The sequence below is a fragment of the Ceratotherium simum genome, chromosome 21 (assembly GCF_057802395.1).
Source record: "Ceratotherium simum simum isolate JZ-2026a chromosome 21, ASM5780239v1, whole genome shotgun sequence".
Taxonomy (NCBI): domain Eukaryota; kingdom Metazoa; phylum Chordata; class Mammalia; order Perissodactyla; family Rhinocerotidae; genus Ceratotherium; species Ceratotherium simum.
Genome location: NC_141920.1, coordinates 31889097 through 31914733, shown reverse-complemented (window position 1 = coordinate 31914733; position 25637 = coordinate 31889097). Strand labels below are relative to the sequence as shown.

The 25637-nt window shown below is 42.8% G+C and overlaps 1 protein-coding gene and 1 long non-coding RNA gene across 2 annotated transcripts in view; one reads left to right on the top strand and one right to left on the bottom strand.

Annotated features, from left to right (window-relative positions):
* Window positions 1-13003, bottom strand: part of LOC147914276 (uncharacterized) — a 30939-nt gene extending 17936 nt beyond the window's left edge. The window contains exon 1 of the long non-coding RNA XR_015555635.1: window positions 12808-13003. This is a non-coding gene — a long non-coding RNA (uncharacterized LOC147914276). The remainder of the gene's footprint in view (window positions 1-12807) is intronic.
* A 21-nt stretch (window positions 13004-13024) lies between these two features.
* Window positions 13025-25637, top strand: part of RNF24 (ring finger protein 24) — a 69809-nt gene continuing 57196 nt past the window's right edge. Inside the window, exon 1 of the mRNA XM_004433790.3 lies at window positions 13025-13177. The gene's annotated coding sequence lies outside the window, so the exon portion shown is untranslated. The remainder of the gene's footprint in view (window positions 13178-25637) is intronic.

Genomic DNA, 25637 nt, shown 5'->3' with positions numbered 1-25637 from the left:
CTTGTAACTCTTGTTCACTTTACCTGCTACATTATAGGAATGTATCCAACTTCTTATGAGATGGACATTTCATTTATTTCTAAATTTTGCTATTTCAAACTATGCCGCAACAAACATTCTTGTACTCATCTCCTTGTGCACGTGCAAACATTTCTCTAGGGTATATGGCTGGAAGTGGAATTGCTGGGTCATAGGGCATATGTGTCTTCCACTCTATAAGATATTACCAAATTGCTCTTCAAAGTCTTATACCAATTTGCACTTCCTTGAGCAAGGGGTGAGATTATCTGCTATTCCACATCCTTGCTATTGCGGATGCTGTTGATGCCTCACATAGACCCCCTTTACCAGCTGGTTCTCCCCTGGCCCAGCTGCTATGCCTGTTGGCTACTAATGGCTCCCAGATGGCCCCTTGCTGGAGAAGTGCCTTTGGCCACGGGAGTCTCCCATCTTGTATCTCGAGCATTATTCCAGGCCCAGAGTAGGGCTCTATTCGTCTTTGTTGTTTGAATTGGGTCCAAAGGGTAGGAAGAAAAGATGGAAGCAAGAGAAGAAAGTCACAATCACTGTCTCCTCCAGCCTTGGTCCTCCCAAGCTCCAGGGTGAAGGAAGACCACGGGAGAGGAAGAGGAGGAAGGAAGAAAAGAGGGAAGGGCCCCAAGCAGGAGGAAAGTGGGGAATATGTGCTTCAAAGCTGCTTCCCAGGCCAGGTGGCTGGAGGGTGGGAGCTGGGCAAGCCTCCTCCAGCAGGTGACAAGAGTACTGAAAACCCCACATCATCCCCTGCAGAGAAAAGCCTATTTTGCCTCTGTCATCCGCTCACTCACTCCCTCCTCCTTCATACCTTTGTCTTTCCCTTTCCATCACACTTGACTCCCTGAGTCCATTCACTCATGTCATTTGTTCACTGTTTGTATCTCCAGTGCAAAGAACATTGCCCAGTAGTTGGTAGCAACTCAGTGTTTATTATGTGAATTCATGGATGAATCTCATTTGATATGCACAGATGATTTTTAATAGGGGACAAAATGCTTTATAGAAGTTGCAAATTTCTAATTCTTCCCCAACCTGTTACCAAACCCTACACTTACACTCATCACACACAGGCACTTCCAAATATGAAACCACGGCCCCATTTCCCATACCAAAGCTAGTTTCTCTTTCTTTTTCCCCTCCCTGGTCTCCGAGTCCTGCCTTTTCCTCCTTCTCTGCAGTCCTGGACACCATGGCAAGGCTCCGCCCACCCTCTTGTTGGCCTAGAGCTCTAGGCCACACTCCCTTCCTCTGTTTTTACCTCATGCGCACATTCTTGGTGGCCTTTAAAACTTCTCTCTGTAAAATCCACGCGCTCCACCCTCAAGCCTGCCTCTTTGCAGTACCACCTCAGACCGGGCCACTTCCTCAGAAGTAGACCCACCCTACCTGTCTTCTACTGTTCCTCTTGTTCCTTCCAGGCCCCAGCCACTGTTGTGCTTATCTCACTTCCTCCACTTCCCTCCCCCCAGACACACACACCCACACACAAGCACATACACACATGTACATACACACATACACACACATACTATATATACATAGTTTTTATATATTATTATTTATATATAGTATATATATTTTATATATATATATATTTATATAACCACTGAAATACATCTTCCTCTGTGTATTCCTCCATTTTATATCATAGCGCCTTTTGCCACCTTCCCCAGCTCACAGTGCTGGCTTTCCCTGGGCCAGTGTTGCCAACTCACAGCCCCTTTATTCTGGACCCTTGACCATGGACACTGTGGTAGGAGAAAATCTTCAGGATCTACAGCTAGGTAAAGACTTCTTAAACTTGACACAAAAGCACAATCCCTAAAAGGAAAATTTGATAAATTGGACTTCATCAAAATAAAAACTTTTGCTCTGTGAAAGATCCTTTAAGAGGATAAAAAGAAAAGCCACAGACTGGGAGAAAATATTTTCAAACCACATATCCAACAAAAGACTAGTATCTAGAATATATGAAGAACTCTCAAGACTCAACAGTAAAAAAACAAAACAAACAAACAAAAACCCCACAAATAATCCAATTAGAAAATGGGCGAAAGATCTGACCAAGCATTTCACTAAAGAGGATATACAGATGGCAAACAAGCACATGAAAAAATTGTTCAACATTATTGGCCTTTAGGGAAATGCAAAGTAAAACCACAATGAGCTGTCACTACACACCTACCAGAAAGGCTAAAATCAAAAGTTGTGACAACATCAAATGTTGCTAAGAATGCAGAGAATTTTGATCACTCCTACACTGCTGGTGGGAATATTAAATGGTACAACCACTCTGGAAAACAACTTGGCAGTTTCTTATAAAACTAAACATGCAACTTCCATATGACTCAGCAATTGCACTCCTGGGCACTTATCTCAGAGAAATTTTGTTTATACAAAACCCTGTACACAAATGTTCATCATTATTGTATTGTTTCGACTATTCATAATAGTGACAATTGGAAACAATCCAGATGTCCTTCAACGAGTGAATGGTTAAATAAAATGTGGAACATCCATACCATGGAATACTACTCAGCAATAAAATGGAAGGAACTATTGATACATGCAACAACTTGGATGAATCTCCAGGGAATTTTGCTCCGTAAATAAAGCCAATCTCCAAAGATTACATACTGTATGATTTCATTTATATAACCTTCTTGAAATGACAAAATTATACAGACGGAGAATCTATTAGTAGTTGCCAGGAGTTAGGGATGGCATGGGCAGGGATTAGGGTAGGAGGGATGTGGGTGTGATTATGAAAAGGCAGCACAAGAGATCCTTGTGATCAAACGGTTCTGTATCTCAACTATGGTGGTGATTACATGAATCTATATTTGTGATAAACTGCATAAAACTAAATACACACACGTGCCTGTAAAACTGGAGAAAACTGAGTAAGATTGGAACATTCTATCAATGTCAATTTCCTGGCTCTGATATTGTGCTATAGCTCTGCAAGATGTTGAGAAACTGGGTGAAGGATACAAAGATCTTTCTGTATTGTTACTTAACAACTTCATGTGAATCTATAATTATCTCAAAATAAAAAGTTAATTTTAAGGAAAGTCCACTAGAAAGAAACCTAAAGGAATGTATGTGTAGACAATATACATGTTTGAGAGAATGCATTTGATTTGAGAGCAAGCACTCACTCACCCACATCTACTCTAGAATAAATCCCCAAAGTGGGTGATGAGGAGAGTTACGTAACGGTAGATGCCTGAGAAAAGGAGCTCTACATTTTGCCTTCTTTCTTCAGATGAAACCCATATCAGCGTGGGAAACCCAAGTGCAGAGAGAACCCTGGGTAGAGCTCAGGGCAGCAGTAAGACCTCCCAATAGAGACGGCTGTGTGCATATGGCAGGTTGAGCCAGCCCTGTCAGGGCTCCCAAGAGCCAGCAAAGTGTAGAAGTGATAGGAGGAGTTGCATACATCTGTGAATAGCCCTGAAAATCTGAAGAGTCCTGGATAATCCACCAAGTCCCCTTAGCCCATCATGGAACCTTAGAATAACCTGTGAATCAAGAGGCGCACAGGAGTTGGCTGAGAGACAGCCAGCCCCCAAGGAATCATGCAATCAAGGATAAGAGTTGGGCCAGCAAGGACTTGTGTGAACTGACCATCAAAGACAAGGTCGAAAGAGCACATCTCATATGATGCTGATGTGGACAGTGATGATGCAGACCAGAAGCCATCTGCCAATGCTTTGGGTTTCTGAGAGCCTCCCAGAAACTTGGGCAACAACTGACTAAGATTAAGGTAACATCAACACAGAATGAAGTTCACAACAGAAATTGAGTTCAATTTAGGTTGTGAAAATTAAAATATATTTCTTGCACATTTGCGTTTTTCTGCCGAGATGCACATCCATCACACCAATAATTTGCTAAAAGAAGAGAGCTAAGAGTTCCAAGTAAGTAATACAAGCCTATTTTACCAACTATCTAGAGAAAATCTCCACTGTTCACATCAGGGGATTGACTCTAATGGAGGAGGGTCTAGGTGGCATGGATGGGATTTAACAGTGGGGACATAGCCCTGTTTTCAGGTGGTCCCATCAGTCTTCAGGTAGGGTAGTCTTACCTCTCAGAGGCCCCCTCCTACTCTCAAGGCAAAAAGTCTCCACTCTTAGAATTCTTGCAATGGGACCCTGGGTTCATTGTCCTGGTGGTCTTCTCAGGCCCCACCCCAGAAGCTCCCAAGGCTCCTCTCTGCTGCTATTTTGTGGTATATGAAGGTTTCACTCTCTCATTGGAGGGGCAGGGTGTAGCTGATGCTGTCAGCGCCCCACACATTTCCTTTAGCACTCACCTTTGCACACCAAAAGCTGCTTACCGTGAACACCTGTAACTTGCTGCCTGAGGGTTTTTTTTTCTGGCCACAGGAACATGCTCAGTCCATCTACTGGGCAAGCCAGAAGTGTTGGAGAGTTAAGGCCCCCAGAAGCACCCCTCAACCAATGATGAACATGGAGTTGGTGGATAAATATCCCAGTTTCTTCACCCTTTGAGCCAGATAGCTCTGAGGTATGTGTTCTGCACTGCATCCTAGAGTCCCAAGAGGATGGAGCTTGTTGCCCACAGTGGTATCTCACTTGACAACACACCCTGTATTGGCTTCCTTCCCTTCCCTATCTCACTTCTTCATTCCCCTAACAAGTGCTTCCTAGGGTCACCTCCCACATCAACTACTTGCACTTGAATTCTTGTCTCAGAATCTGCTTTGGAGGAGAACTGAAGATAAGATCAGTGGTAATTTCTGATCAGTGTGTCAAACCAAATGCTTTGTGCTAAAATGAAAGAAGGCAGACCCCAAAGTCTTCATACTGCATGATTCCACTTATATAACATTCTAGAAAAGATAGCCTTAAAGACACATGGAATTCACTTAGTCCATCCTTCACATCTACAGAAGATGATCCTAAGGTCCAGAGAGAGAAAGAGATTTGCCCAGGTCCCAGAGCTACTTCAAGACAAATCCAGGACTGGATGCCAAGCCTCAGTGGTATTAGAGTAGTGCTCTTTCCAACAATAAGTGGAATCTCTGTCTTTCAGCCAATTTATCTCAAAAGTCTGTGCCTCCAACAAAAACCAGTTATAAAGATGCTACAGGGGCCGGCCTGGTGTCACAAGGAGTTAAGTGCATGCGCTCCACTTCAGCTGCCCGGGGTTCACAGGTTCAGATCCTGGGCGTGCACCGACACACCGCTTATCAAGCCATGCTGTGGTGGCATCCCATGTAAAGTGGAGGAAGATGGGCACGGATGTTAGCTCAGGGTCAACCTTCCTCAGCAAAAGAAAAAAAAGAGGAGGATTGACATCGGATGTTAGCTCAGGGCTGATCTTCCTCAAAAAAAAAAAAAAGATGGTACAATGGCAGTGGTCATCTTGGTAATGACTGTCCTTAACATATCTGTGTCTTGAGTCTCTCTGCTCCAGTCCTCCTATGTTTACCCTATATCAGCCTCATGGGGATTCCCCATACCTCCCCACTGTGTTGGATCTCCTGCTTCCTGTATCCTGTGTCTTTCTCTTTGGTTTACGCCTTCAGTTTGGTAGAGTACATCCTTCAGTTACTTTCTAGAAAAGGAAACATGAGATTGTGCAAATCTGAAATTGTCTTTATTCTTTTTGTTTCTTGATTGATAGTTTGGCTGGGTATAGAATTCTGGATTGGAAACAATTTTCTTTTAGAATTTTGAAGATATTACTCCAGTATTCTACCTTCCAGTGTTGCTGGAACAGTTCCAGTGAAGAGAAATCTGAAGCCATTCAGATTCTTGAGACCTGGCATATGATTCTTTTTTTTTTTTTTTTTTATTCAGGCTTGTGGAATCTTCTCTTTGTCTCCAGGGTTCTGAAATTTCACAAGTATGTGGCTTGATTGGGCCTATTTTTACCCATTGAACTAGGCATATGGTGGGCCCTTTCAACATGGAAATCTGTTTTTTCAGTTTGAGAAATTTTTCTTGAATCATCTCATTAATGATTTCCTCCCCTCTCTTTCTGGAATGCCTGTTATTCAGATGTTAAACCTTCTGGACTATTCCTCCTACATTCCTCTTTTCTTTCCTATTTTTCATTGTTTTGTCTTTTGGATCTATTTTCTGGGAGATAACTCAGACTTTATTTGCCAAATCATCTAATGAGTTTTTCATTTCTTCTATCATATTCATTTGTTGTAAAAGCTTATTTTTGTTTCCTGTCTTTTAAAATAACATCTTATTCTTGTTTCATGTGTGTAATATCCTCTCTTATACTTGACAATAAGTCTTGGTTTCTTCCAAGTTGCTTTTTTCTGTTTATTTTGATTGTTAGTTTACTTGTTTGCTTTGCTTTGTTTTTATTATTATTTGTTCTTTATCTTCCATGTTAGCAGTTTCCTCAGATATCTGGTGTTCTGTAGCAAATGTTATTGGTGTCCTGCCCACACCCTCAGCTGCTGTGAATGTTGTTGTTAATGGATCAGAGCTGCCTTCTTTCTCTAGAGAATTGACCTCAGCCAGGAGCTGTCTTGCGTGGGAGGTTACAGTCTCCTCTCCGGCAGCCCACAGCCAATGATTGATTAACATGTGGGTACAAACTAGCCCTCTTGCTTCAAGTCGAGATCAACTTTTGTGGTGCAGGTCACACTCCCAGGCTCCCTATGGGATCAGACCGAGGCTAGACTCCAGCCAAGACCACATCCTTGCTCAGCTCCTTCCCCTGCTGCTTCTGGAAAAGGTGAGATGTGGGGAGTGGGGGAGGCTTCGCCTGAGAGCCCACTCTCAATAAATCACGTGCACTTGAATCCCCATCTCAGCTTCTGTTTCTAGGGAACCCAAGACATGACCTTTGGCTGTCTGTTCTTAACTAAGAGTAAAGGCCTGAAAAACTTATTGAAAGCCCTGAGTGCAGGATTCGGGCTTGTCAACTCACAGACTCACTGTTGGGAGACATGGGTGATCATTTATTGGAAACCCAATGCCAGCATTCTTAGTTCTTTCCTTTTTGGCTGGTCAGAATTCCCAGAGAAGAGAGGTGGAGAGTGGCTGCCAGTGATTTGGGAAGTGAGCAGAAAAGAAAGCAGATGATCTCAGCCTGCCTTAAGTAAATATTCACTTAATGCCCCTGTTCTTCGCATGAAACCTTTGTCTTCAGCTGTGCCTGGTGCCCACAGAGCAGAGACCCTCTGTTTTACCCTCTCTAGAGACTAAATCTCCAGCCCTCTGCCTGCTGGGAGAGGGGCCCTGCAGCATGGAGGGTGGGAGAGGAGAACTAGGACTTTAACTGCTTCCCAATCACCTTTCACCCAGTTCTCCTGATTTTGGCTTGCTTCATTCCAGAGGGATCTAAGACTGCCAATTCCTTTTTTTTTTTTTTAGGATTTTGCCATGAAAGTGGGGCTGTTCTTAGCTTTCCCTGGGTTTCAGCTTTCTTAGGGCTGCTAAGTCAATTACCACTCATCCATCTGTTTTCCAGCTTCTAAAATTCTTTTCGCTAATGTCTCTTCTTCTGTTCTCTCTGCCCTCATGAGCTTGTGTCATTTTGGAAAACACTTCCTTAGTAGTTTTAGTGGGTTTTAGGAGGGAGAAAAAGAAGATGTGAGAGCAAAAGGAGACCATCTTGACCTGGGGGGAAAAAAAAACCTCTGGTGGTATTAAGAAGACATTTCCTCCCAGCATTCCCCTCCTGTGAGTCCCTGTAGATGACAGACAGGCCCGTGAGAACTCCAGGAAAGGCAGCCAGAGGCCTGTGATAGAAGCTGTATCTCCTCGTAGAGCATACTCTCCCCTACAGAGTTCAAGCTTCTTCCCCAGTCATGGCTTTCTCCTGCCTCTGAAGCTATAGAGGGCTAAGTGCCAATTATGATCAAGTGGGTTGGAAGGGTAGAAAGCCAAGATAAACCAGGGAAGCCTGCCTAGAGGAGGTGCTGCAGTAGCAGGAGAAGCAAAAGATACTGAGTCTTATCTTTCTAATGAGAGAGTTTACCCTTCTAGCTCTGCTTGTATGACTCTGTGATGCCAGAAGTCATTCCAGAAAGCCTGCCTGCTTCCTTGCCCCTCTCCCTCTTTCCTGGCCCTTGCTTTGGGACCAGACAAAGGTGGTTGAAAGCTCTTTGGGTAGATTGGATAGATTGAAATGGGTGAAGCAGTAAACCACCATAGTTCCTTTTTCCTAGAATGGGTTGTGGGCAAAGATATCAACCTGCTTCATTTCCTCTTTCAAGCTCAGACTTAAGAACCCAGCAAAGAGAAAAGGCAGTGACACAACTGGGTGGGAGAACTCCAGAAGGGCAGGAATTGCTGTGATGGGGGCGTTCTAGTGCTGGTCGTAGTGGTAAAGGCAGGAGGAGTAGAGCTAGGCAGCTCTCTTTGCTGCACAGACATAACTTGAAAGTTCTCTGATGGTCATCTATAAGCCAGAAAGGGATGGAGGTCAGTGGATAAATACTCCAGCCTCCTCATCACTTGGGAGAACAGTGTTGAGGCTGTTCCACGTTTCTCAGTGGGTTCCCAGCAGGATGGAGCCCCAGTTGCCCATGGCAGTTACTAGCCCACCGACACACCTTAATGTTAGCTTCTCTCCCTTCTCCCTTCCATGTCTTGCTTTCCCCATTTCTTCATTCCTGTTTCCTGGGATCACCTCTCCAGTAAATTACCTGCATCCCAGCCCTTGTCTCAGGCTCTGCTCTTGGGAGAATCCACAATAAACAGGTGTTCTCCAATCCAGAAGGGAGTCTGAACAGGCTGCACCCCTCCTGGGAAATTGTGCTTCCACTTCCTCCATCTGTGGCTGTTCTCAGCTAGGAAGCTCCCACACGGGATCCTGAGCACATTTATATTTTCAGGAGCTCTGAGTTCTGTTTGGGTGATTGGGCCTATATGTGCCAGAAACGCAATGTGGATTGCTGGTGGCTGGGGAAACAGAACCCCCAGCTCCCACCTTCAAGAGTAGACACACAGCCTGACCCAAAGCTACCGTGCACATAGGAACCTACACTTCCTCCCCACTTGTGCTGTTTCACAGTCATGCACACACATCCTGCATTGAGAAGCAATTCTGTCCCTCTATGGGCAGGGTCACACCCCAGCTAGAGGTCCACATGGGCTGTGAGGAGGGGAGGACCATCGGGAGAGTTCTAGCAGGAGGAGACCAGCAGAAGATTCTGGAATTCTCTGATAAAGGGGCTCAGGGAACACAGGAGCACACACTTTAGGCTTCCACAGAAATGGTGGGACTCCTTGAAGAGGTGATTCAGAGCTCTAGATAATTAAGCAGCCAAGTGATTGGCCAATACGAGGGATGTTTTTCTGGGATAGTTCCAACCACCCAACAGATGGATAGGCCCCACCAGGTGGGGAGGTTGGGCAGAGGGGCTGGGCTGTGGACAACCTTGGATTTCTAGCTTCTTTTTGAAAGACTGATTTTTGCTTTTATCAGTCAGGCAGTCATTCAACAAACTTGTACTGAACACCAGATCCAAGATGACTAAGCTACCATCCAGATCCAAGCTACCATCCAGAAAGCTGCTGTTCCAAAATTAGTCACAGACATTTGATTTAAAATTAGACATAATTTCTTTTCCAGAAGATAGAGGAGTCTTAAAGGACTTCTGACCATATGGGTAGGGGTAGAGTTTTCTGAGGAATGGGTTGGGGATGAGGAAAATGCTTTAAAGAAAGTAGAATGTAAGAAGAAGATGAGAAGGACTGGGGGGAGGGAAGGTAGAAAGAGGGACATCCTCAGAGGCCTTAAACAGTGAAGTCTTTTCCCTCTCCTCCCCCCATCATGTGGAATAACGGAACATGTTAGCTGAGAAAGCCACTACTTGAAGTTCCAGATGCCTGCTGTTTTGGGGTACCCACCTAAACTGCCCAGACCTCCTTTAGTGCACCCACACCCCGTATGCCTTTTGCCTAGAGAAGGGGGGGTGGTTAGGAGTGATGAGTGGAAAGTAGAACGGTCTATATCACTAGGCAGATAGGATCGCTGATCTGCAGGTGAATCCCCAGCTGGAGACACCAGGAGACCAGAAACTCTGACTTCTCCCCCAAGGGGAACAAGTAACAATCCACGACTGGGGACAGAAGGGCAGGATCCTGCCATGCGTGTCGTTGCAACTGTGAGGCCAGGTTCCAGCTGGCCAGTCCCAAGGGGAGAACTTTCTCCCTGACCCCAAGGGGCAACTGGGCTAGCTGATGCCTCAACAAAATTTGATGCATCTCCCTGAAATAACAACTGAACACGGCCCCTACTCCTCACATCCTTACATTCTCTCTCTCACTCTCCTAATTTTCTCAAGGACAAAGGACAAGAAGCTGAAGCCACTCCACCCTTTGCCCTACAGCCTGTTTGGACTAGCAAATTTCCAGCCAAGCTTTCCAAACAAACAAATAAAACAGGTTTCCAAACATAGGGCAGGGGAAGTAAGTCACAAGAAGGGAGGAGAAGGAAAAGGGAGCTCAGCCTTTCTCTCCCCTGTGGAGCCTCCCTGCCCCACCAGGGAATATCACCTCCTCAACAACCACTGCATGCCCACTGTGCACCAGGCACCTGCCAGGTCTCGAGGAGACATTGTTCCAACTGTTGAAGGGCTTGTGTTCTGGTCAGCGAGGAAAACATGCAAATGAGTAGGAACCCTAAGTGTGCCTGGTGCTTGGAGGGAAGCAGGTACAGGGCACAGGTGGGGATTCCAAAAGAAAGCCTCTCAACAAGGTGGGGGCAGGAAGGAAGACTTCATTAAAAAAAAAAGTGACCTTTGGGGCCAGCCCCATGGCTTAGCCGTTAAGTGCGCGTGCTCTGCTACTGGCGACCGGGGTTCGGATCCCGGGCGCACACTGACGCACCGCTTCTCCCGCCATGCTGAGGCCACGTCCCACATACAGCTACTAGAAGGATGTGCAACTATAACATACAACTATCTACTGGGGCTTTGGGGGTAAAAAGGAGGAGGATTGGCAATAGATGTTAGCTCAGAGCCGGTATTCCTCAGCAAAAAGAGGAGGATTGGCATGGATGTTAGCTCAGGGCTGATCTTCCTCACAAAAAAAAAAAAAAGTGACTTTTGAGTATTGCTGATAAGTGTTGCTTTCCTAGTAGAGGGAATAGCAGAAACAAAGGGACTGAGAGTGAAACATGATGGTGCTTCTCTGGAAATGACTGGAAAATAAGGGTCAAAGCACCACATAGGGCAGAGAAAGAGAACATGGCAGTAACATAGGCAGATCTGCAGATCATGAGAATTGATTTGCATGAGAAGGGATTGAGACTTCAGCAATGGCCCGGCAGAGAGAAGAGTAGGCCTGATTTAGACAGAGTGAGAGGTATCAGCAAACTGGAGTTAAGAAGGCTCTCCTGGCAACCCCTGCGATTGAGCGAGGAGGGAAGAGAGAGGGAAAAGGACCCCCAGGTTCCTGGCTTGAGTGACAGGGGGATAGGTGTTGACAGGCACCTCTGGAGGAAGAATTGGTCTCCCGCACCCTTCCTTTTGCCACACTCAACCTAGCCCATGTCTCCACCCATCTCTCACCTTGGGGGACTGTGATCATTGGATAGCATCTTGAGATGTTCACTGATGTTTCTGCTTTCGTTCCTCCTGGCCTTGGAGATTTATGGTTTGCCAAAGGAGAAGGAACTTGCCTGCAGGCACTTTCCCTGATGACTTTTGCTTCCCAAAGTTAAGCCACTGAGTTGTTTATGTTTTATGTGAGGGGGCCTGGAGGGTAGGAGAAGGAAGGGGAACCTCAGAGGAAGACATGGGGACTGACGGACAGGGGAGCAATCATTTCTGTAAGCCCTGAGCTGCAGGGCCCACACACTCAGCTGAGGAGCCTCAAATGGGATGGTTGTGAGACCCGCTGCAAAATCCCAGCATCACCAGATTTCTGTGGCCCAGGAGTGGCAGAGCCAAGGGGCTGGGAACAGGAGGGTGTCTCAGCAGAATACACTGCCTACCGAAGACCCTGTGAAATGTGCAATAAAATGCTGTTGCTTATGTCTAAGGCCTTTAAAATTGAGCCAGGAGGCCGTTAAGGAAATGGGTCTTATGAATGTCGTCCTCATCGGGCAGAACATAAACTGTTGAACTGAGTCAAGACACAAACATTCTGAGAACGCTGCAACTAGTCACAGTGAGGGACTTTTGCCTCCCTCTAGCTAGCCTTAGCAATCAATTAAGTTTAGCCCAAATTAGCTTTCTGCCGCCAACCTCAATTAACATTCTTTGTAATGCAAACCTCCCTTCTCTGCCTTTAAAAGCCTCTGACCTTCATTCCCTAGTGGGACAGTATTTGGGTTTCTACCTGAATCTGTACTCCCTGAATTCTTTGATCCCAAAATAAACACCTCTCTGCCTCTCATTTTGGCTCCTTATTTTTAGGTTAACAACCCAAAAAGGACAGACCTCCCCAGATCCTTGGAGCTGCATTAGATAGATCCTAAGCTTTGGTATCGCAGGAAGGGCTGAGCCCTCCTCCCACCCCCCCAAAATCAAGGTCAATTTCTTGCCTGCCCTGTGGAATGGGAGCTGAGAGAACTAGGTCGATGTAAATAAATAAAACAATGCACTGTTTCTTGCACACACTTCTTCCACTATCTGGGTAGATTCTGGGTCTCATTCATTCTTGCGGTCGCAGCACTCAGCTGAGAGGACCTGCTACAGGAGAGACAGATGGAGGAAGCGGGCGGTGTGTACCATCTCCGAACTTAACCACCACGCCACGAGGCCGGCCCCAAGCTTTCACTTTTAAAAATGCTTATAGGACATACAAAAATACTAACCAGATGAGGGAGAGGGTCTTTCTCCGGCAGCTTGGTCTGTGGGACAGCCCCGGCCGGCCGAACGTTAACAGGCCCGTCCTAGGAGCACCGCGCCTGCGTACTGCAGACTCTGAAGCCGCGGCGCCCTCAGCGAGGTGGGCGGGGGCTGCCCGGGCATCCGGGTCCCTCACCCCGCCCGCGCTGCATGAATGAGAGGCGCGGCGCCTGCCCCTCCCCCGCCGGGCCCGCCCCTCGCCGGGGGCCGCAGCGCTGAGTCCGCCGTCGCCACTTCAGCCGCGGTAAGTCCCGACGGACGCTCGCCGCCCCGCGCCCGGTGCTGACGGTCCCGCACGCCCGCTGCCGCCGCCGCCGCCGCCGCCGGCACTCCCGAGTAAGTGAGCGAGCGAGGGTGGGGGCTCCGAGGGCCGTCGCCCCCTGGCTGGGGCTGAGGGGAGCGGGCGTGTCCGGGGTCGGGATGCTGAAGAGACCGCGGGCCGCGCCAGCCTCCCCCACGCACACTCCGGGCGCTCCGGCGGGGGACAGGGAGGGGTGGGACAGCGGTCCCAGGCCGGGCGGGTCGCCGAGGAGGGTCCGCCCTCGGTCGGAGGGTGAGTCCCGCACAAAGGGCGGCGCGAGGCTGTCACGGGGAGGTCGCAGAGGGAAGGTTCGCGGCGCCCCGCACGCCCCGCTAGCCCCTGGTCCGCGTCGGGTCCCCGGGCGTGGGAGGCGGCTGGGATGAGCAGGGAGGCGAGGACGAGGATGGCGAGGCCGGCTGCCTCCGTGTTGGCGATGAGAACGCGCCTTGGGGGGCGCGGCGTGGCAGTGTTTTCCTGGTCTCCATCTGCTCCTCCCCTTTCTTTGTGGCGTTTGTCTCGTGCCCGATTGTCACTGCGTGCATGGCTATGGTCTGGGGTGAGACCTCTCGCCTTGGCTTACTCATTAATGAAAGTCAGGTGGCGGCCTCGTATCTGTGGGTGGGAGGCGTGTGTGCCTCCACAGGCCGGAGAATTAAGGACCCTTCTTTGTTTCCGGAGACCTAGCAGTGTGTGTGTCCTATGAAAACAGAGAATCGCAGATCGTTAAAAGGGTTAAGAGGAAAAAAGACGTGTTACTTCATCAGACCTTCACCCAATTCTGTCTCTGATGCTCTTTCAAACAGTGGTGGGTTTTTTTTTTTTTTTTTTTTTGCTTCTTACTGTAAAACCAGCGGTTTTGTTAATTGAAAATGAATATTCTCATGTCTGTATATTTAGAATACTTTGCTTTTTGGGTTTAGTTAATGGCAATATAGTACTTATATATGTGTTTATGGGAATAATCTAGTACATATAGGACACTGCTTTCTGAGTTTAGTTAATGATATGTCTGTTTACTCATATACATGGCTATAGAAATACTCCAATATATGGTGGACACTGTTTTCTCGGCTCCTCAGTACAGGCAGATTTTGTTCCTTCCTGCCTCCCTGTGTTAATAGGAAGGTGGTCCAGCAGGCTCTCTCCACCTCCTTGCTTTTTTCTTTCTTAATGCTTTGGCAAAGGGTTTTATTGCATATTACCTGGCAGGCGCCCTTGCTTTGATCTGAATTTTCCTGTGTTCTGTCGTCTGGTGGTGCAGCCCAGCTCAGTGGCTCCTCTTACAGGACTACTGGAAAACAGAACACCTTTTATCATTGTCCTCATCCTCAGAGAGAGAAGGAAGCTCTGCAGGTTCCCACAGACTTGGCTGGTTCGGTTGGTCGGACTGACTGCCTGACTTTGTTGTCTTGGTAAAGTTATGAAGAGTTAGAGTTGATGTAGATGAATCAAAAAGAGGCAATTGTAGGGCCGGCTCCGTGGCTTAGCGGTTAAGTGCGCGCGCTCTGATGCTGGTGGCCCGGGTTCGGATCCCGGGAGCGCCCTGAGGCACCACTTCTCCGTCCAACGTGAGGCCGAGTCCCACGTACAGCAACTAGAAGGATGTGAACCTATGACATACAGCTATCTACTGGGGCTTTGGGGGGAAAAGAACTGAATAAATAAAATCTTTAAAAAAAAAAAAAAAAAAGGCAATTGTAATAGCACCAGCTATTCCTTGCTATTTTGTTTGGACCTTTTTCTCTTTTTAAAACCAGATTTTATAATTTTAGAAGATTGTTGGCTGCATTTTCAGTTTCTTTTTTACCCTTATGATTTTGCAGTGATGGGAAATTAGTTAAACTTGGTTATAAGAAGCACACCTCCAAAACATATTTTTATTATGATCTTTTGATTCAAACTAATGGTGGTAAAAAAATTAAGAGGAGCTTATTGGATGATAAGAATACTAATTGAATTTGTTCAGTTTTAAGATTCTCTTTAAGATTATTTTTTAATCATGTGTATTTTAGTTCCTGGTAGTTTTCAGTGAAATATGAAATCTAAACTAAGCAGTCTTCCACAGCATCTATTTATGTAAATTCCCTCTGTTAAAAACACTTGCTTTTAATTTGAAGGGGAAATTTTCTATTGGTTGGATTGAGATCCTTTATTCTTAGTAAAATTCTTACCTAATGTTAGCATGGTCAAAATTTTTTTGGTAAAAGTTAAAATTAGTAAAAGTCGATTTTTCAAGTTGGAGAAATTTTGGTTTTATGATGTAGGATTTAAATAAATTTTTAATATCAATGAATTTAACTCAAAATAAGTTAACTTAAAGACAAGGACTTCATTAACTTCATTAAGTAGTGTCACTAATATTGAAGCAACCCCAATAACTTATAAACTGCCTGCATAAGATGTTTTTTTAGGAACCCCCTTAAAACGAGCCATAAGGGGAAGTCTTAAATAAACAAAGTAGTATAACCGGAATTATCACTGAAATAGGCTTGCATAGTACTGCAATATTGTGGAACTTTAATTTTGCAAGAGTGACTTAGCTATTGTTTGAATCAACAAAGGAACCTAAAAACATCCGGGCCTTGTTATTCAGCTGTTAATAAAAATCTTTACCAACCCATAGTTTAGCATTTGTGTAGTATGATGATTGAATAAAAATTCCAAAGTAATTTCTATATCATCAAGATAGATTAAATTATGTTAAATGCTGTTTTAGTAGTAGATATATTCTTTATATTCATTAGAAATACTACTACTGTTATGTTAGTGATGGTAATAGCATGTATGGTGACACTTTGTTACCCAAAGCTGGGATACATTATCCTCCCAACAATGTCTGATAACAAAAAGTAGAAATTTTTTTTTATTGAGCATTTTCTATCAATAATTGTTTTCTGTTTCCCATGGCAGTTTATTCTAAAATCAGTAATAAAGTAATGTTATTATAATTTATTAGCTTAAACTATATGAAATTGCCATTTTGTAGTTTGGGGAGTAGTCAGAAATCAGCAATTTCATATGGTTTAACCACTTTCAACTCTTAGCAGTTCCTTCTGGTATTTACCCATTCAAGGCTTGACTCCTGCATTTGTGCCCTCTCTCTTGCATTGTCTGCAACTCTCCAGGTCACTATGCATGTCAACATACACACATGCTCTGATATTGCCCATCTTTAAAAACAGAATAAAAAATTACAACAAACAACTTTCCTCTGACCTCCCATCCATCCCCTTCTGTTTATCTTTATGGTTAAATGTCTCAAAAGAGAGGTCTACATTTCCTCCCTACCTCCTCTGTAATATGTATCACTCTCTGAAATTCAGTTTTTGACTGGTTTTTTTTGTATCTTACGCAGACTGGAAGGTCAGCTCCAGGAAGGCAAGGGCTCCATCTGTTCTGTTTACTGCTATGTCCCCTAGGACAGCAACTGGCCCAAGTACCTACTCAATATATAGGCAAAAAAGGCACAACTGACATTTTAACCTGGTAGAATAGCTCTTGCTTTTTAAAAATTTCCAGCAAAAAATCAATTTTCATTTTTTTAAAATTATTCACCACTTTTTCCTACACTTAGAGTTGGAAAAATTATGAAGACCATATTAACGATTGAATTTTCCCCTTCATTACATTACATTTTTTCGTAAGTATAATTTAACACTGAAAGTCTTACACCTGGATTCTGGAGTCAGACTGCTTAGAGTTGAATTTTAGCTGTTTCACTTTTTGCCATGTGAGCTTGGGCAGGTTTCCTAACCTCTCTGGTTCCTCATCTGCAAGATAATAATAAGAACAGTACCCACCTCATATGTTTGTTGTGTGGGTCAAAAGAGAAAACAAGTAAGATGCTAAACTCAGTACGTGGCATGGGGGCAAACACAATGAAAAATGATTATAATTATAGTTATTATTTGTATAGCCTTCTTCAGTTTCTAATATTTGGTTTGACTTGGTCACTGTAATATTTTTATTTAGTTTTATGTGTTTTTCTGATCTCTTGCTTCTCTATTCTCCAGATTACCACATGTGATAGATTGGTAAAATCATCTACAGTTGACAGATGAGCACCCTATAGCACTTACCAGCAGTTTGGTCATTTGATAAATCATTTTGATCACTTGATAAGATTTTTTTGTGTGTGCGAGGAAGACCAGCCCTGAGCTAAGATCCGATGCCAATCCTCCTCTTTTTTACTGAGGAAGACTGGTCCTGGGCTAACATCCGTGCCCATCTTCCTCTACTTTATATGGGACGCCGCCACAGCATGGCTTAACAAGCGGTGTGTCGGTGCACGCTCGGGATCCGAACCAGCGAACCCTGGGCCGCTGCAGCGGAGCCCGCGCACTTAACCACTTGCACCGCCAGGCCGGCCCCAATTGATAAGATTTTACTGCAAGCCAAGTCCTGTTCTTTATTTGGCTTGCCCAGAGGTGAGGTTCCTTCTTCATGTTATTCTGCATTAACTTTTCTTGTTTCTGGAAATGAAACTTTTAAAACACCCAATATATCATCAATAGATTTTTTTTTTAAGTAGCTATAAGATAGTTTTTTTCATTTACTAGCTAGCTGGAAAGATAAGTATATGTAGCAGTACAAAGTCCACTCTGAGAGACACATGATGGGTAAAGACACGCTCTGTAGAAGTTCAGAGTAGGGAGAGTCGTGTCCTGCCAGCCTTAAGGAGGATTCTTACAGCTTTTCTGCATGACAAATTGTCTGTTTTAGCCCATTCTCTTATTGTTTGTCTTGATTTTTGTTTTGAAAGTTTGCTTAATAATTATGGAAATAGCTTAGATTTTAAGGTAGATAATACACAAGCTAAAATTGAAAGCAATTTTTAATTTTAAAAATTGTTTCTCGAAGTAATTGACTTAGCAGTTACTCTGCTTCTTTCTTTTGTTATCTAGGTAGGCAGTGGGGACTCCTTCAATTATCTGAGCATTTCAGACATCAGAGTGTAGTGTTGGGTAAATTTAGGGTTCAAAAAGAATGCCAGATGGTGTGAAAAGAATCGTGAGCACTCCAACTAGTGCAGTCCATTGAAAGCCAGCTGGCTGAGCCTTGTCTGCTCTGGAGGTAGGAACCAGACACTTTGTTACGTGCCAGCTGGCCCTGAAGTAGCTGGCCAGTGGCCTTGCTTTTGGTTGGCCATTCCTGAGAAAGCCAGCCTGGACCCTCCATCTGCCCTGGGGACAGTCTAACACCAGAGAGTTGCTCTGTACCCCGACGGTCCTCCAGGGAGTTGAAGCAAACCTGAGTGGCAAGGAAGCCACTTTTTAGATAGCATTACAAGTGAACCTCACATTAAGTGGTGAATTTGCTCTGGAAAAGGGTAATGCAACTTGAATTTTTATGTTTTCAATGCTGTTAGGTGTATTAGAGTTGCTTACTACTAAAGTAACTACAGTGAATGTTTTTATATTGTAAGTAACTTCCAGTTTATCTGCTTTGAAAGTACCAGTTTTCATTTATTGACTTTGCTTAAAGTGAAGTTTGCCTGTTCTCTTTGTTGTCATCTTCTTCTAAAGTTTTGTCATTTGGGGGCCAGCCCGGTAGCATAGTAGTTAAGTTCCTACGCTCCGCTTCGGCGGCCCAGGGTTCAAAGGTTCTGATCCTGGGTGCGTACCTAGGCACCACTTATCAAGCCATGCTGTGGCAGGTGTCCCACGTATAAAGCAGAGAAAGATAGGCACGGATGTTAGCACAGGGCCAATCTTCCTCAGCAAAAAGAGGAGAATTGGCAACAGATGTTAGCTCAGGGCTAATCTTCCTCACCAAAAAGAAAAATAAAAATAAAAAAATAAAGTTTTGTTATTTGGGTTAGTAAAAGTTTTCATCTTGTCATAAAGCTTGCCTCTGTATAAACCTTAGCCTTCTCTAGAAGGTTAATTATGTGTATTGTCTTAAAATCTGTCTATTTTGTCTATTATGTATGTTTTCCTAACTAGACAGGTGTTTATATCAGATACAGTTCTTTCTTTAGTAGACTTAATGTCATAATAATTTAATTGAGAACAAAAGAAGTGCAATATGGCACTGCAGGTATAGTGAGCATTCATTTCATTTGATGATTGTTTATTGAATTCTCAAAATTAATACTTTACCACAGTCTATCAGTATGCTTTATGGTACCTTAAAATTTTTTTTTTCAAATTTAGAGATTGAATGGTGCTACATTACCTATGTTTCTTAAGTTTATCTAGGCATATCAAAAAATTACGAACTACCTGTATCTCTTTATTCTTCTGTCAACTCTGAGTGTGAAAAATTGTGATATAAACTTGAAATAGAATCTAGGTGCCATATCCAATAGGCTCTTCATCTTGGACTGAAAGAAAAAGTTTAGCAGATAATGAAACACCAAAGTATGAGCTAATGTAGTTTATGGGAAATGGGTGGGAAGGGAAATCAAAGGTGTAGACTTTCATTCTTTTCCTTTAGCACAAAAGAAATTGCGAAACCTCTTTGGAAATATGTTGGAAGTATCATGCCTGGGTGTAATTAAAATCTTTACTTACTGATTGTGCCTGAAAAAGAGGCCAGAAAGAATTTTTTTCATAGTGAGAAAGGTTTCTTTTAATTCGTAGAACAGTATATCAAATAGCCAGCGGCAATATCGTACCCAGAAAATCATGTTTCACATTAGCTAACCTATTCTAAAAACCTTTTATGCCAGTAGCTTTACATGCATTGCTTATTTGCTCCTTACAACAACCCCAAAGGGTTTTTTATGGATAATAAAAGGTCAAAGTAGCTTCTTTAGGTTCGCAAGGTCAAGGACCAGGTTTAGAACCCAGGCCTTCATCCTCCAACCCACCACGTCACAATTGACTTTGTCAACTTTCACAGGAATACAGCTCTTTACTATTCAGATGCTATCCTGCACTGGCACTTTTGGAAGACTGTTGATAAAGGAAATTCGGTGACCTTTGCAGAATAATAGCTGGAGAGACTTGGGAAGCATCTACACTTTTTATCTCTTCTGATGATGCTCTTGAATTAGCCATTGCAGAACTACTGCAGTAAATAAAAATGACTTGGTAGAATTAGAATGGGGCAGAGGGGCTGTATAGTTTCCTAGGGTTGCCATAACTAATTAACAAAATTGGTGGCTTAAAACAACAGAAATGTATTCTCTCTGGAGGCCAGAAGTCTGAAATCAAAGTGTCAACAGGGCTGCTGCACTCCCTCCAAAGACTCTAGGAGAGAATCCTTCCTTGCTTCTTTCTAGCTTTTGGTGGCTCCACACATTCTTTCGCTTGTGGCTACTTAACTCCAGTTTCTGCTTGTGTCTTCACATGGCCTTCTCCTCTTTCTCTATCTTATGAAGACACTGTCATTGGATTTAGGGTCCACCTGGATAATCCAAAATGATCTCCTCTCCATATCCTTAACTTAGTTACATCTGCAAAGACCCTTTTTCCAAATAAGGTCACATAATCACATGGACATAATCTTTTGGGGGGCCACCATTCAACCAACTAAATGGGGTAAGAACTTCTTTGGTGATAATTTTCAGCTGCTGTGTCACACAAAATCCCAGATTAGACAAGTATTTAATAGACCATGATACAAAATGGGGAAAGGTATTAGAAGTATAGAAGGACAGAAACTGAAGTTCAGAGGAAGGTTTAGGGAATCAGGGTTTCATGGAGGTTATATTGCTTGTGACAGATCATGAAGGATAGATAGACTTTCCAGATGGTCAGGATAGCCTGGAGTGTACAGGTAGCAGAAGTCACAAGAACAAAGAGAGGGAGGCATCTTCAGGGAACCATAACTAATGCATTTGACTAAAGTGTGGTACTTAGAGAAATAGTGAAGAATGAGGCTGAAAGGTCCAAGCCAATTCATGAGAGGCCCTTAGTGTTGAGTTGATGAATTTGTACTTTGTTTAGTGTTGCTTGTGCGTGAGAACACTGTATTACAAGAGTTTCTAACCAGGGCCTTCACAGCTATAATAAAACCCTTTGAAAAAAATATGTAGTTTTTTTTTTTTTCTGTAGGAGGATTTTCAGAGGGGGTCCATAACCCTAAAAAAAATGTTAAGAACCACTGCTCTATTAGAAATGAAATGTTTTTTTTTAATAAATTTTTTAATTAATTAATTTATTTTTCCCCCAAAGCCCCAGTAGATAGTTGTATGTCATAGCTGCACATCCTTCTAGTTGCTGTATGTGGGACACAGCCTCAGCATGGCTGGAGAAGCAGTGCGTCAGTGCACGCCCGGGATCCGAACCCGGGCCGCCAGCAGCGGAGCACGCGCACTTTAACCGCTAAGCCACGGGGCCGGCCCCTGAAATGTTGTTTTAAGCTTTGAAGATGTTTCTGGAAGCTTATTGATTTTCTGTTTGGTTTACTTTGAACTACTTGGAAGATGATTTGAATGTGGAGCTCCAAGGAGCCTTAGTCAGTACTGTCTGTGGAATATGTTGTGAATGTTGCATACTAAAAGTGAAAATACTATTTCAGGTGGGATGTGAGTGGGTCCTGGGTTCTTAGAAAAGTAATCAAATGATTACACAAAAAGAAAAACTCACAGTATTCAGTTCAAAATGCAGCTGTGACTTATGTTTTCTGTGTCTCGGTTTTCTCTATTTCAGTTCACTACCACCATGCATTTGGAACTCCAGAATTATATAAACACATGACACAGTTCTGAGGGGAGGAAATGGAAAGCTGCATTCCTAAATTTTTTTTAATGTATTCTGTAAAACTGCTTGTTCTGTACTGTGGGTTTTCAGTAGAATAACCTACTTCAGGAGTAAAACAATTTATTACATAGCTGTCTGACTGTCTTAGTCATTCAGGCTGCTGTAACAAAATACCATAGCCTGGGTGTCTTATAAACAACAGAAATTTCTCCCAGTTCTGGAAGCTGGGAAGTCCAAGATAAGGCAACAGCAGATTCGGTGTCTGATGAGGGCCCACTTCCTGGTACATAGACAGTACTTTTTGCTGTGTCCTCACATGGTGGAAGAGGTGAGAGAGCTATCTGGGGCCTCTTTTATAAAGGCACTAATCCATTCATGAGGGCTCCACCCTCATGACCTAATCACCTTCAGATACCATTGCGTTGAGGATTAGATTTTGATACATGAATTGGAGGGGGACACAGACATTCTGTGTCTGTGTCCCCCTCCAATTCTGACCATATGATACAGTAGAAAATGGATATTTTCTGTATAACTCATTCAGTTTCTAAGTAATCAACTGCCATGTTAATTTTTTTCATTGATCCATTTATTTTCCACCTGACATTAATGTTACTTAATAGATTTACCTGTGGTTTTTTTCAGGCTTCTCTGAAGTGAGGTTTTTCTTTTTAATTTTTTTATTATAAAAAACTGTAAATACACTCAAAAGTAGAGAGATAGTATAACATACCCCCATATGCCCAAAACTCAGATTCAACTATTATAAAGATTTTGCCACATTTGTTTCATTTATCCTTTTTTCTTTCATGTTTTTTTGTTGAGGTATTTTAAAGCAAATCACAGGCATTTCTGTATGTATACTCTGATACACTTCTGTGTGCATCTCTGAAAAATAAGGATGTTGTCTTATAGAACCAAAATGCCATTCTCACACCTAATAAAATTAACAGTTACTCCTTGGTATCATCTAATAGCTAGACCCCATTCAGGTTCGCCCAGTTGCCTCAAGAATATCTTTTTTAGGGATGATTTGTTCACACTGGGATTCAAAGTCTGTGGATCACATTTGATCATTTTGTCTCTCATGTCTGTTTTGATCTAGGGCAGTTCTTCCTCCCTCCCTCTCTCCCCACCTTTTTTTGTATGTCATGAACTAGTTGCAGGAAACAGGTCAGTTGTCCTGTGGAATTTCTCTCATTTAGGATTTGTCCGTTTGCTTCATTGTAGTGTCAGTTTGTTGCTCTGTTCCCTGCATATCCTTCAAATAGAAGTTAGCTCTGGAGGCTCAATTAAAATCAGATTTAAATTTTTTGGCAAGAATGCTTAGGAGGTGTTTAATATTGCATCATATCCAGAGGCCTGTTGTGTCTAGCTATGTCACTTCTAGTGATGCTGAAAGACCCCACTAATGGTCATGTCACTATCATTTATTTCATCCATTGTGGCAAAATGGTGATTTTCTTATTCTGTCATCTCTTCTATATTTATTAGCAGGAATTCTGTAAAGAAGACCTTTACCTCATCAACTAGGGCTGTTTGGGGTTATCCTGAAATACATTTTGTGAGAGACTGCTAAGTAATTTTATACTGTGTCCTTGATAAAAAATAATGAGTTTGAATCAGAATAAAAGGAATTGAGTTCATCTTTTGTTTTAATGAGTGTTACAGTGAAATTCTGAGTACTGCAGCAAAATGTGAATGATTGCTTTTCTTTTACAGTTGAGATGTGTATTCCAATTGCTCTGAAAGTTAAAGATGGAGATATATGAAAGCCTTTTGTAGACTAGAATCAAAGAGTGGAGAGAAAAGAGCACTAGATTAGGATTAAAAAATTGGGGGATTTCCGGAGTCAATTTGGCCCAGCCCCTGAATGTCTAATCCATTCATCCTTCATAGACTGGGCTGTGTGTGTGTGTGTGTGTGTGTTTGTGTTTGTGTGTCCCTAAAATATTGTCAGCATTTTCATGAAATTGTGTGTAAACTAAAGAAATCAAGGTTATGTATTATGGAATTAATGCTTAATATCTTTAAAGGCAGGGAGAATTCTTTATTGAATATCAGTCTTTTTATTTAAATTGTACTTTATAGGAGAGAGTCCTTTGATCATTGTTTCTCATAGTACCTCTAGTTTAACTTTACATCTTCATATTTCTATTCTGTAAAATTACCAAATGAATTCATGCTGAATAAAGCTTTACTTATGTGTCCTGCTCCATCTTACCTTAAGCCAGTTTGTTTTTATTCATCTTCTGAACTCATGTCTTCTGGGGAAAGTAGACTTGATATCAAATGAAAATTAAACAGGTCACTGTTCTTAGCTTAGTGACCATCTCTAGACAGCCTCTAATTGTATTATTTGAGAAAGCCATTAAAAGTATGTGCTAGTGTGATTTCTCCTTAGGCAAACTCTTGCTATGCTTATGCTATTTATTTAAAAATAATAATACTGTAGATCTTTTCTGAAAGATAAAGAATGCCGTTATAAAAGGATGCCTCAAAATACCATAGATAAAATCAGTATACTTATTTTTAATCAGTTGAGCTAAGCATAAAAGCCAATTATTCCTCATCAGGACTCTAAAATGGTTTTAGTGCTGAAAATTACGTTTTCCTACCTGTTAAATTAAACAGCTGCTTGTAAAACATCTACTCTGTGCAAGTCATTACGCTAGGTGCTGAGGAGTAGGATTGATTTCACTATTTGGATGAAGGTAGAAAGTACTTCTTTTTTTCAACAGGCCCTCTAGGAATTGTGTTTCAACTGTATTGCCTCCTTGCTCTCTTTTGATGCAACCAGAAGCCCCTGGGCTTGCCTCCATCGTGCAGCCTTTGTCCTGTTTCCTTGTTTGTTAAGTACTGTGTGGACTAGAAAGTGGTGGAGTACAGGGATTAGTGGGGTTGACGCTCTGCTCTTTGGAAGCCACAAAGCTTGTACATTCTCCTTTCTATCCTCTGCCAGAAACAACGGTGGTTTTTGTCTTTTTTAGGAATATTTCAATTATTTCATCCAGTATGCTGCTTGGATTTACCATCTTACCTTTATTCATGGCAATAAATATTTATTGAGTATCTTTTAAGTGCCAGATATTGTTCAGTCTGAATTTATAGAAATCCCACATCTTGTGGTAAGAAACTCTTGTTGAATAACTCTACTACATTTAATGAAGTTAAGATATAGTTCACATCTGAATTTATTAGGTCTGAGGTTGTAATTTTAATATTCTTCTTCTGACATTTTACATATGATCTAACTTAAAAGTTCCTAAAAGCTGAAGAAAACTGGCTCCTCATGAGGAATTTCAACACTTTCTTCAGGCTAAGATAACTAACCACAAATGCAATGAAATCAGTGGAGCCTGTATTTAGATTTTATTCAGACTAACTTCCAGCTCTTAAAAACTCAAGCATATATTTTTGCACAGTAAGTTACAAGTTTATTTTCATAAAGGCAAAAAAGAAGTAGGATGATGTAGTGAAAAGCATGTGGGATTTAAGTTCTGGCCTTACTATTTGTTAACTGTGTGGCCTTGGTGAATCACTACCTCTCTTAGCTTCAAATGGAAGTAATTATAAAGGAATGCTTCAGAGTTATTGAATTTATTATAATTGGATAACTTCAGAGTTATTATGAGCATAGTTTATCTCCTTTGATAAAGTGCCCTCATAATGATTGTTGTTGTTAGGCGAGGGATGGAACAATGGAAAGAGTGAACACAAGAACAAACAATCTTTGCTACATCTCACTTCTCTCCTTTTCATAAATATGAGACCAGTTATGCTGCCAGCTTAGCCTGGCTGCCAAGCTGTGTCTGGTTAGAGGTTCCATTCCAGTGGTGGTCAG